This window comes from Hyla sarda, chromosome 6, assembly GCF_029499605.1.
Source record: "Hyla sarda isolate aHylSar1 chromosome 6, aHylSar1.hap1, whole genome shotgun sequence".
NCBI lineage: Eukaryota > Metazoa > Chordata > Amphibia > Anura > Hylidae > Hyla > Hyla sarda.
This window is the reverse complement of record NC_079194.1, coordinates 20,673,665-20,685,533: the sequence shown is the minus strand read 5'-3', so window position 1 is coordinate 20,685,533 and position 11,869 is coordinate 20,673,665.

Below are 11,869 nucleotides of genomic sequence, written 5' to 3'. Positions count from 1 at the left end.
CATACGTTGTTCCCTTCCACCTTTTAGAGGTCTTTGCATCACATCAATACTTGGTGGTGTAGATGGTACATGGTGTTTTTTCATATATTTTATCCTAAGAAAAGTTAAGTTTTACGTAATGCATATCCTCAATACTTACTTGTGGTCTGATGTTGAGGAATATCTGTAACTGGGGAACAGCACCATGAACACTATCCATGTTTGTGAAGTGTTTGTCACGATGCCGGCTGGCAGGAGGTGGATCCTCTGTGCCAGAGAGGGATTGGCGTGGACCGTGCTAGTGGACCGGTTCTAAGTCACTACTGGTATTCACCAGAGCCCACCGCAAAGCGGGATGGTCTTGCTGCGGCGGTAGTGACCAGGTCGTATCCACTAGCAACGGCTCAACCTCTCTGACTGCTGAAGATAGGCGCGGTACAAGGGAGTAGACAGAAGCAAGGTCGGACGTAGCAGAAGGTCGGGGCAGGCAGCAAGGATCGTAGTCAGGGGCAATGGCAGGAGGTCTGGAACACAGGCTAGGAACACACAAGGAAACGCTTTCACTGGCACAATGGCAACAAGATCCGGCGAGGGAGTGCAGGGGAAGTGAGGTATACATAGGGAGTGCACAGGTGAACACACTAATTAGAACCACTTGCGCCAATCAGCGGCGCAGTGGCCCTTTAAATCGCAGAGACCCGGCGCGCGCGCGCCCTAGGGAGCGGGGCCGCGCGCGCCGGGACAGGACCGACGGAGAGCGAGTCAGGTACGGGAGCCGGGGTGCGCATCGCGAGCGGGCGCCACCCGCATCGCGAATCGCATCCCGGCTGGAGGCGGAATCGCAGCGCACCGGGTCAGTGGATCTGACCGGAGCGCTGCAGCAGCGAGAGTGTAGAGAGCGCTCCGGGGAGGAGCGGGGACCCGGAGCGCTCGGCGTAACAGTACCCCCCCCCTTGGGTCTCCCCCTCTTCTTAGAGCCTGAGAACCTGAGGAGCAGACTTTTGTCTAGGATATTGTCCTCAGGTTCCCAGGATCTCTCTTCAGGACCACAGCCCTCTCAATCGACCAAAAAAAAAGGTTTTCCCTCTGACCTTCTTGGAGGCCAGTATCTCCTTTACTGAGAAGATGTCCGAGGAGCCGGAAACAGGAGTGGGAGAAACAAGTTTGGGAGAGAAACGGTTGATGATGAGTGGTTTAAGAAGAGAAACGTGAAAGGCATTAGGAATACGAAGAGAAGGAGGAAGAAGAAGTTTGTAAGAGACAGGATTAATCTGGCACAAAATTTTGAAAGGACCAAGATAGCGTGGTCCCAATTTGTAGCTAGGAACACGGAAGCGGACATATTTAGCGGAGAGCCATACCTTGTCTCCTGGAGAAAAAATAGGGGGAGCTCTTCTTTTCTTATCAGCAAACTTCTTCATGCGTGAAGAAGCCTGTAAGAGAGAATTTTGGGTCTCTTTCCATATGGTGGAAAGATCACGAGTTATCTCATCCACAGCGGGCAAACCAGAGAGCAAGGGAGTAGGGAGGGGGGGAAGAGGGTGACGGCCGTACACCACGAAAAATGGGGATTTGGAAGAAGATTCAGAAACTCTGAAGTTATACGAGAATTCGGCCCATGGTAGAAGATCTGCCCAGTCATCCTGGCGGGAGGAAACAAAATGCCGTAAATAATCACCCAGGACCTGGTTAATTCTTTCTACTTGCCCATTGGATTGAGGATGATAAGCAGAAGAAAAGTTTAATTTAATCTTGAGTTGTTTACAGAGAGCCCTCCAGAATTTTGACACGAATTGGACGCCTCTATCCGAGACGATCTGCGTGGGCAACCCGTGAAGACGAAAAATGTGTACAAAAAATTGTTTTGCCAACTGAGGCGCAGAAGGAAGACCAGGAAGAGGGATGAAATGTGCCATCTTGGAGAATCGATCAACGACCACCCAAACAACAGTGTTGCCACGGGATGGGGGTAAGTCTGTAATAAAGTCCATACCAATCAGAGACCAAGGCTGTTCGGGGACAGGCAGAGGATGAAGAAGACCAGCGGGCTTCTGGCGAGGAGTCTTATCCCGGGCACAGACAGTGCAGGCCCGCACAAAATCAACAACATCCGTCTCCAGAGTCGGCCACCAATAGAAACGAGAGATGAGTTGCACGGATTTCTTGATGCCCGCATGGCCTGTGGAGATGGGAGGAGTGACCCCATTTGAGGATTCCGAGGCGTTGGCGTGGAGTGACGAAGGTCTTCCCTGGAGGAGTTTGCCTGATGGAGGCTGGAGAAGTGGAGATCAGGCAGTCAGGAGGAATGATGTGTTGCGGAGAGAGCTCTACTTCCGAGGCATCCGAGGAACGAGAGAGAGCATCGGCCCTAATGTTCTTATCGGCAGGCCGAAAGTGAATTTCAAAATTAAATCGGGCAAAGAACAGAGACCACCTGGCCTGGCGAGGATTCAGCCGTTGGGCAGACTGGAGATAGGAGAGATTCTTGTGATCGGTGTAAATAATAACTGGAAATCTTGATCCCTCCAGCAGATGCCTCCATTCCTCAAGTGCTAATTTAATGGCTAGTAGCTCTCGATCCCCGATGGAGTAGTTCCTCTCCGCCGGAGAGAAGGTCCTAGAAAAAAAAACACAAGTAACAGCATGCCCGGAAGAATTTTTTTGTAGAAGGACCGCTCCCGCTCCTACTGAGGAGGCATCTACCTCCAATAGGAAGGGTTTAGATGGGTCAGGTCTGGAGAGCACGGGAGCAGAGGAAAAGGCAGACTTGAGCTGTTTAAAGGCGTCTTCCGCTTGAGGAGGCCATGACTTAGGATTGGCATTCTTTTTGGTTAAAGCCACGATAGGAGCCACAATGGTGGAAAAATGTGGAATAAATTGTCTGTAATAATTGGCGAACCCCAAAAAACGTTGGATAGCACGGAGTCCGGAGGGGCGTGGCCAATCTAAGACGGCAGAGAGTTTGTCTGGATCCATTTGTAGTCCCTGGCCAGAGACCAAGTATCCTAGGAAAGGAAGAGATTGACATTCAAATAGACATTTCTCCATCTTGGCATAAAGTTGATTGTCACGAAGTCTCTGAAGAACCATGCGGACATGCTGGCGGTGTTCTTCTAGGTTGGCAGAAAAAATCAGGATATCGTCCAGATACACAACAACACAGGAATATAAGAGATCACGAAAAATTTCATTAACAAAGTCTTGGAAGACGGCAGGGGCGTTGCACAGGCCAAAGGGCATGACCAGATACTCAAAGTGTCCATCTCTAGTGTTAAATGCCGTTTTCCATTCATCCCCCTCTCTGATGCGGATGAGATTATAAGCACCTCTTAAGTCCAGTTTGGTAAAGATGTGGGCACCTTGGAGGCGATCAAAGAGTTCAGAGATAAGAGGTAGAGGGTAGCGGTTCTTTACCGTGATTTTATTAAGACCGCGGTAGTCAATGCAAGGACGTAGGGAGCCATCTTTTTTGGACACAAAAAAAAATCCGGCTCCGGCAGGAGAGGAGGATTTGCGGATAAAGCCCTTTTTTAAATTTTCCTGGATGTACTCAGACATAGCAAGAGTCTCTGGGGCGGAGAGAGGATAAATTCTGCCCCGGGGTGGAGTAGTGCCCGGGAGGAGGTCAATAGGACAGTCATAAGGCCTGTGAGGAGGTAGAGTCTCAGCTTGTTTTTTGCAAAATACATCCGCAAAGTCCATATAGGCCTTAGGGAGACCGGTTACAGGGGAAACCACAGGGTCACGGCAAGGAGTACTGGGAACCGGTTTAAGGCAGTCCTTGAAACAAGAGGTACCCCAACTCTTGATCTCCCCAGTGGACCAATCCAGGGTTGGGGAATGGTGTTGAAGCCAGGGTAGTCCAAGGAGAATTTCGGAAGTACAATTGGGGAGGATCAAAAACTCAATTTTTTCGTGATGAGGTCCGATGCACATTAGGAGGGGCTCCGTGCGGAAACGTATGGTACAGTCCAATCTTTCATTGTTAACACAATTGATGTAGAGGGGTCTGGCGAGACTGGTCACCGGGATGTTGAACCTGTTGATGAGAGAGGCCAAAATAAAATTTCCTGCAGATCCGGAATCCAAGAAGGCCATAGTAGAGAAGGAGAAGGTAGAGGCAGATATCCGCACAGGCACAGTAAGACGTGGAGAAGCAGAGTTGACATCAAGGACTGTCTCACCTTTGTGCGGAGTCAGCGTACGTCTTTCCAGGCGGGGAGGACGGATAGGACAATCCTTCAGGAAGTGTTCGGTACCGGCACAGTACAGGCAGAGATTCTCCATGCGGCGTCGTGTCCTCTCTTGAGGTGTCAGGCGAGACCGGTCGACCTGCATAGCCTCCACGGCGGGAGGCACAGGAACGGATTGCAGGGGACCAGAGGAGAGAGGAGCCGGGGAGAAAAAACGCCTCGTGCGAACAAAGTCCATATCCTGGCGGAGCTCCTGACGCCTTTCGGAAAAACGCATGTCAATGCGAGTGGCTAGATGAATGAGTTCATGTAGGTTAGCAGGGATTTCTCGTGCGGCCAGAACATCTTTAATGTTGCTGGATAGGCCTTTTTTAAAGGTCGCGCAGAGGGCCTCATTATTCCAGGATAGTTCTGAAGCAAGAGTACGGAATTGTACGGCGTACTCGCCAACGGAAGAATTACCCTGGACCAGGTTCAACAGGGCAGTCTCAGCAGAAGAGGCGCGGGCAGGTTCCTCAAAGACACTTCGAATTTCCGAGAAGAAGGAGTGTACAGAGGCAGTGACGGGGTCATTTCGGTCCCAGAGCGGTGTGGCCCATGACAGAGCTTTTCCAGACAGAAGGCTGACTACGAAAGCCACCTTAGACCTTTCAGTAGGAAACTGGTCCGACATCATCTCCAAGTGCAGGGAACATTGAGAAAGAAAGCCACGGCAAAATTTAGAGTCCCCATCAAATTTATCCGGCAAGGATAGTCGTAGGCCTGAAGCGGCCACTCGCTGCGGAGGAGGTGCAGGAGCTGGCGGAGGAGATGATTGCTGAAGCTGTGGTAGTAGCTGCTGTAGCATCACGGTCAGTTGAGACAGCTGGTGGCCTTGTTGCGCTATCTGTTGTGACTGCTGGGCGACCACCGTGGTGAGGTCGGCGACAACTGGCAGAGGAACTTCAGCGGGATCCATGGCCGGATCTACTGTCACGATGCCGGCTGGCAGGAGGTGGATCCTCTGTGCCAGAGAGGGATTGGCGTGGACCGTGCTAGTGGACCGGTTCGAAGTCACTACTGGTATTCACCAGAGCCCGCCGCAAAGCGGGATGGTCTTGCTGCGGCGGTAGTGACCAGGTCGTATCCACTAGCAACGGCTCAACCTCTCTGACTGCTGAAGATAGGCGCGGTACAAGGGAGTAGACAGAAGCAAGGTCGGACGTAGCAGAAGGTCGGGGCAGGCAGCAAGGATCGTAGTCAGGGGCAACGGCAGGAGGTCTGGAACACAGGCTAGGAACACACAAGGAAACGCTTTCACTGGCACAATGGCAACAAGATCCGGCGAGGGAGTGCAGGGGAAGTGAGGTATACATAGGGAGTGCACAGGTGAACACACTAATTAGAACCACTTGCGCCAATCAGCGGCGCAGTGGCCCTTTAAATCGCAGAGACCCGGCGCGCGCGCGCCCTAGGGAGCGGGGCCGCGCGTGCCGGGACAGGACCGATGGAGAGCGAGTCAGGTACGGGAGCCGGGGTGCGCATCGCGAGCGGGCGCCATCCGCATCGCGAATCGCATCCCGGCTGGAGGCGGATTCGCAGCGCACCGGGTCAGTGGATCTGACCGGAGCGCTGCAGCAGCGAGAGTGTAGCGAGCGCTCCGGGGAGGAGCGGGGACCCGGAGCGCTCGGCGTAACAGTACCCCCCCCCTTGGGTCTCCCCCTCTTCTTAGAGCCTGAGAACCTGAGGAGCAGACTTTTGTCTAGGATATTGTCCTCAGGTTCCCAGGATCTCTCTTCAGGGCCACAGCCCTCCCAATCGACCAGAAAAAAGGTTTTCCCTCTGACCTTCTTGGAGGCCAGTATCTCTTTTACTGAGAAGATGTCCGAGGAGCCGGAAACAGGAGTGGGAGAAACAAGTTTGGGAGAGAAACGGTTGATGATGAGTGGTTTAAGAAGAGAAATGTGAAAGGCATTAGGAATACGAAGAGAAGGAGGAAGAAGAAGTTTGTAAGAGACAGGATTAATCTGGCACAAAATTTTGAAAGGACCAAGATAGCGTGGTCCCAATTTGTAGCTAGGAACACGGAAGCGGACATATTTAGCGGAGAGCCATACCTTGTCTCCTGGAGAAAAAATGGGGGGAGCTCTTCTTTTCTTATCAGCAAACTTCTTCATGCGTGATGAAGCCTGTAAGAGAGAATTTTGGGTCTCTTTCCATATGGTGGAAAGATCACGAGTTATTTCATCCACAGCAGGCAAACCAGAGGGCAAGGGAGTAGGGAGGGGGGGAAGAGGGTGACGGCCGTACACCACGAAAAATGGGGATTTGGAAGAAGATTCAGAAACTCTGAAGTTATACGAGAATTCGGCCCATGGTAGAAGATCTGCCCAGTCATCCTGGCGGGAGGAAACAAAATGCCGTAAATAATCACCCAGGACCTGGTTAATTCTTTCTACTTGCCCATTGGATTGAGGATGATAAGCAGAAGAAAAGTTTAATTTAATCTTGAGTTGTTTACAGAGAGCCCTCCAGAATTTTGACACGAATTGGACGCCTCTATCCGAGACGATCTGCGTGGGCAACCCGTGAAGACGAAAAATGTGTACAAAAAATTTTTTGCCAACTGAGGCGCAGAAGGAAGACCAGGAAGAGGGATGAAATGTGCCATCTTGGAGAATCGATCAACGACCACCCAAACAACAGTGTTGCCACGGGATGGGGGTAAGTCTGTAATAAAGTCCATACCAATCAGAGACCAAGGCTGTTCGGGGACAGGCAGAGGATGAAGAAGACCAGCGGGCTTCTGGCGAGGAGTCTTATCCCGGGCACAGACAGTGCAGGCCCGCACAAAATCAACAACATCCGTCTCCAGAGTCGGCCACCAATAGAAACGAGAGATGAGTTGCACGGATTTCTTGATGCCCGCATGGCCTGTGGAGATGGGAGGAGTGACCCCATTTGAGGATTCCGAGGCGTTGGCGTGGAGTGACGAAGGTCTTCCCTGGAGGAGTTTGCCTGATGGAGGCTGGAGAGGTGGAGATCAGGCAGTCAGGAGGAATGATGTGTTGCGGAGAGAGCTCTACTTCCGAGGCATCCGAGGAACGAGAGAGAGCATCGGCCCTAATGTTCTTATCGGCAGGCCGAAAGTGAATTTCAAAATTAAATCGGGCAAAGAACAGAGACCACCTGGCCTGGCGAGGATTCAGCCGTTGGGCAGACTGGAGATAGGAGAGATTCTTGTGATCGGTGTAAATAATAACTGGAAATCTTGATCCCTCCAGCAGATGCCTCCATTCCTCAAGTGCTAATTTAATGGCTAGTAGCTCTCGATCCCCGATGGAGTAGTTCCTCTCCGCCGGAGAGAAGGTCCTAGAAAAAAAACCACAAGTAACAGCATGCCCGGAAGAATTTTTTTGTAGAAGGACCGCTCCCGCTCCTACTGAGGAGGCATCTACCTCCAATAGGAAGGGTTTAGATGGGTCAGGTCTGGAGAGCACGGGAGAAGAGGAAAAGGCAGACTTGAGCTGTTTAAAGGCGTCTTCCGCTTGAGGAGGCCATGACTTAGGATTGGCATTCTTTTTGGTTAAAGCCACGATAGGAGCCACAATGGTGGAAAAATGTGGAATAAATTGTCTGTAATAATTGGCGAACCCCAAAAAACGTTGGATAGCACGGAGTCCGGAGGGGCGTGGCCAACCTAAGACGGCAGAGAGTTTGTCTGGATCCATTTGTAGTCCCTGGCCAGAGACGAGGTATCCTAGGAAAGGAAGAGATTGACATTCAAATAGACATTTCTCCATCTTGGCATAAAGTTGATTGTCACGAAGTCTCTGAAGAACCATGCGGACATGCTGGCGGTGTTCTTCTAGGTTGGCAGAAAAAATCAGGATATCGTCCAGATACACAACAACACAGGAATATAAGAGATCACGAAAAATTTCATTAACAAAGTCTTGGAAGACGGCAGGGGCGTTGCACAGGCCAAAGGGCATGACCAGATACTCAAAGTGTCCATCTCTAGTGTTAAATGCCGTTTTCCATTCATCCCCCTCTCTGATGCGGATGAGATTATAAGCACCTCTTAAGTCCAGTTTGGTAAAGATGTGGGCACCTTGGAGGCGATCAAAGAGTTCAGAGATAAGAGGTAGAGGGTAGCGGTTCTTTACCGTGATTTTATTAAGACCGCGGTAGTCAATGCAAGGACGTAGGGAGCCATCTTTTTTGGACACAAAAAAAAATCCGGCTCCGGCAGGAGAGGAGGATTTGCGGATAAAGCCCTTTTTTAAATTTTCCTGGATGTACTCAGACATAGCAAGAGTCTCTGGGGCGGAGAGAGGATAAATTCTGCCCCGGGGTGGAGTAGTGCCCGGGAGGAGGTCAATAGGACAGTCATAAGGCCTGTGAGGAGGTAGAGTCTCAGCTTGTTTTTTGCAAAATACATCCGCAAAGTCCATATAGGCCTTAGGGAGACCGGTTACAGGGGAAACCACAGGGTCACGGCAAGGAGTACTGGGAACCGGTTTAAGGCAGTCCTTGAAACAAGAGGTACCCCAACTCTTGATCTCCCCAGTGGACCAATCCAGGGTTGGGAAATGGTGTTGAAGCCAGGGTAGTCCAAGGAGAATTTCGGAAGTACAATTGGGGAGGACCAAAAACTCAATTTTTTCGTGATGAGGTCCGATGCACATTAGGAGGGGCTCCGTGCGGAAACGTATGGTACAGTCCAATCTTTCATTGTTAACACAATTGATGTAGAGGGGTCTGGCGAGACTGGTCACCGGGATGTTGAACCTGTTGATGAGAGAGGCCAAAATAAAATTTCCTGCAGATCCGGAATCCAAGAAGGCCATAGTAGAGAAGGAGAAGGTAGAGGCAGATATCCGCACAGGCACAGTAAGACGTGGAGAAGCAGAGTTGACATCAAGGACTGTCTCACCTTTGTGCGGAGTCAGCGTACGTCTTTCCAGGCGGGGAGGACGGATAGGACAATCCTTCAGGAAGTGTTCGGTACCGGCACAGTACAGGCAGAGATTCTCCATGCGGCGTCGTGTCCTCTCTTGAGGTGTCAGGCGAGACCGGTCGACCTGCATAGCCTCCACGGCGGGAGGCACAGGAACGGATTGCAGGGGACCAGAGGAGAGAGGAGCCGGGGAGAAAAAACGCCTCGTGCGAACAAAGTCCATATCCTGGCGGAGCTCCTGACGCCTTTCGGAAAAACGCATGTCAATGCGAGTGGCTAGATGAATGAGTTCATGTAGGTTAGCAGGGATTTCTCGTGCGGCCAGAACATCTTTAATGTTGCTGGATAGGCCTTTTTTAAAGGTCGCGCAGAGGGCCTCATTATTCCAGGATAGTTCTGAAGCAAGAGTACGGAATTGTACGGCGTACTCGCCAACGGAAGAATTACCCTGGACCAGGTTCAACAGGGCAGTCTCAGCAGAAGAGGCTCGGGCAGGTTCCTCAAAGACACTTCGAATTTCCGAGAAGAAGGAGTGTACAGAGGCAGTGACGGGGTCATTTCGGTCCCAGAGCGGTGTGGCCCATGACAGAGCTTTTCCAGACAGAAGGCTGACTACGAAAGCCACCTTAGACCTTTCAGTAGGAAACTGGTCCGACATCATCTCCAAGTGCAGGGAACATTGAGAAAGAAAGCCACGGCAAAATTTAGAGTCCCCATCAAATTTATCCGGCAAGGATAGTCGTAGGCCTGAAGCGGCCACTCGCTGCGGAGGAGGTGCAGGAGCTGGCGGAGGAGATGATTGCTGAAGCTGTGGTAGTAGCTGCTGTAGCATCACGGTCAGTTGAGACAGCTGGTGGCCTTGTTGCGCTATCTGTTGTGACTGCTGGGCGACCACCGTGGTGAGGTCGGCGACAACTGGCAGAGGAACTTCAGCGGGATCCATGGCCGGATCTACTGTCACGATGCCGGCTGGCAGGAGGTGGATCCTCTGTGCCAGAGAGGGATTGGCGTGGACCGTGCTAGTGGACCGGTTCGAAGTCACTACTGGTATTCACCAGAGCCCGCCGCAAAGCGGGATGGTCTTGCTGCGGCGGTAGTGACCAGGTCGTATCCACTAGCAACGGCTCAACCTCTCTGACTGCTGAAGATAGGCGCGGTACAAGGGAGTAGACAGAAGCAAGGTCGGACGTAGCAGAAGGTCGGGGCAGGCAGCAAGGATCGTAGTCAGGGGCAACGGCAGGAGGTCTGGAACACAGGCTAGGAACACACAAGGAAACGCTTTCACTGGCACAATGGCAACAAGATCCGGCGAGGGAGTGCAGGGGAAGTGAGGTATACATAGGGAGTGCACAGGTGAACACACTAATTAGAACCACTTGCGCCAATCAGCGGCGCAGTGGCCCTTTAAATCGCAGAGACCCGGCGCGCGCGCGCCCTAGGGAGCGGGGCCGCGCGCGCCGGGACAGGACCGACGGAGAGCGAGTCAGGTACGGGAGCCGGGGTGCGCATCGCGAGCGGGCGCCATCCGCATCGCGAATCGCATCCCGGCTGGAGGCGGATTCGCAGCGCACCGGGTCAGTGGATCTGACCGGAGCGCTGCAGCAGCGAGAGTGTAGCGAGCGCTCCGGGGAGGAGCGGGGACCCGGAGCGCTCGGCGTAACAGTACCCCCCCCCTTGGGTCTCCCCCTCTTCTTAGAGCCTGAGAACCTGAGGAGCAGACTTTTGTCTAGGATATTGTCCTCAGGTTCCCAGGATCTCTCTTCAGGGCCACAGCCCTCCCAATCGACCAGAAAAAAGGTTTTCCCTCTGACCTTCTTGGAGGCCAGTATCTCCTTTACTGAGAAGATGTCCGAGGAGCCGGAAACAGGAGTGGGAGAAACAAGTTTGGGAGAGAAACGGTTGATGATGAGTGGTTTAAGAAGAGAAATGTGAAAGGCATTAGGAATACGAAGAGAAGGAGGAAGAAGAAGTTTGTAAGAGACAGGATTAATCTGGCACAAAATTTTGAAAGGACCAAGATAGCGTGGTCCCAATTTGTAGCTAGGAACACGGAAGCGGACATATTTAGCGGAGAGCCATACCTTGTCTCCTGGAGAAAAAATGGGGGGAGCTCTTCTTTTCTTATCAGCAAACTTCTTCATGCGTGATGAAGCCTGTAAGAGAGAATTTTGGGTCTCTTTCCATATGGTGGAAAGATCACGAGTTATTTCATCCACAGCAGGCAAACCAGAGGGCAAGGGAGTAGGGAGGGGGGGAAGAGGGTGACGGCCGTACACCACGAAAAATGGGGATTTGGAAGAAGATTCAGAAACTCTGAAGTTATACGAGAATTCGGCCCATGGTAGAAGATCTGCCCAGTCATCCTGGCGGGAGGAAACAAAATGCCGTAAATAATCACCCAGGACCTGGTTAATTCTTTCTACTTGCCCATTGGATTGAGGATGATAAGCAGAAGAAAAGTTTAATTTAATCTTGAGTTGTTTACAGAGAGCCCTCCAGAATTTTGACACGAATTGGACGCCTCTATCCGAGACGATCTGCGTGGGCAACCCGTGAAGACGAAAAATGTGTACAAAAAATTTTTTGCCAACTGAGGCGCAGAAGGAAGACCAGGAAGAGGGATGAAATGTGCCATCTTGGAGAATCGATCAACGACCACCCAAACAACAGTGTTGCCACGGGATGGGGGTAAGTCTGTAATAAAGTCCATACCAATCAGAGACCAAGGCTGTTCGGGGACAGGCAGAGGATGAAG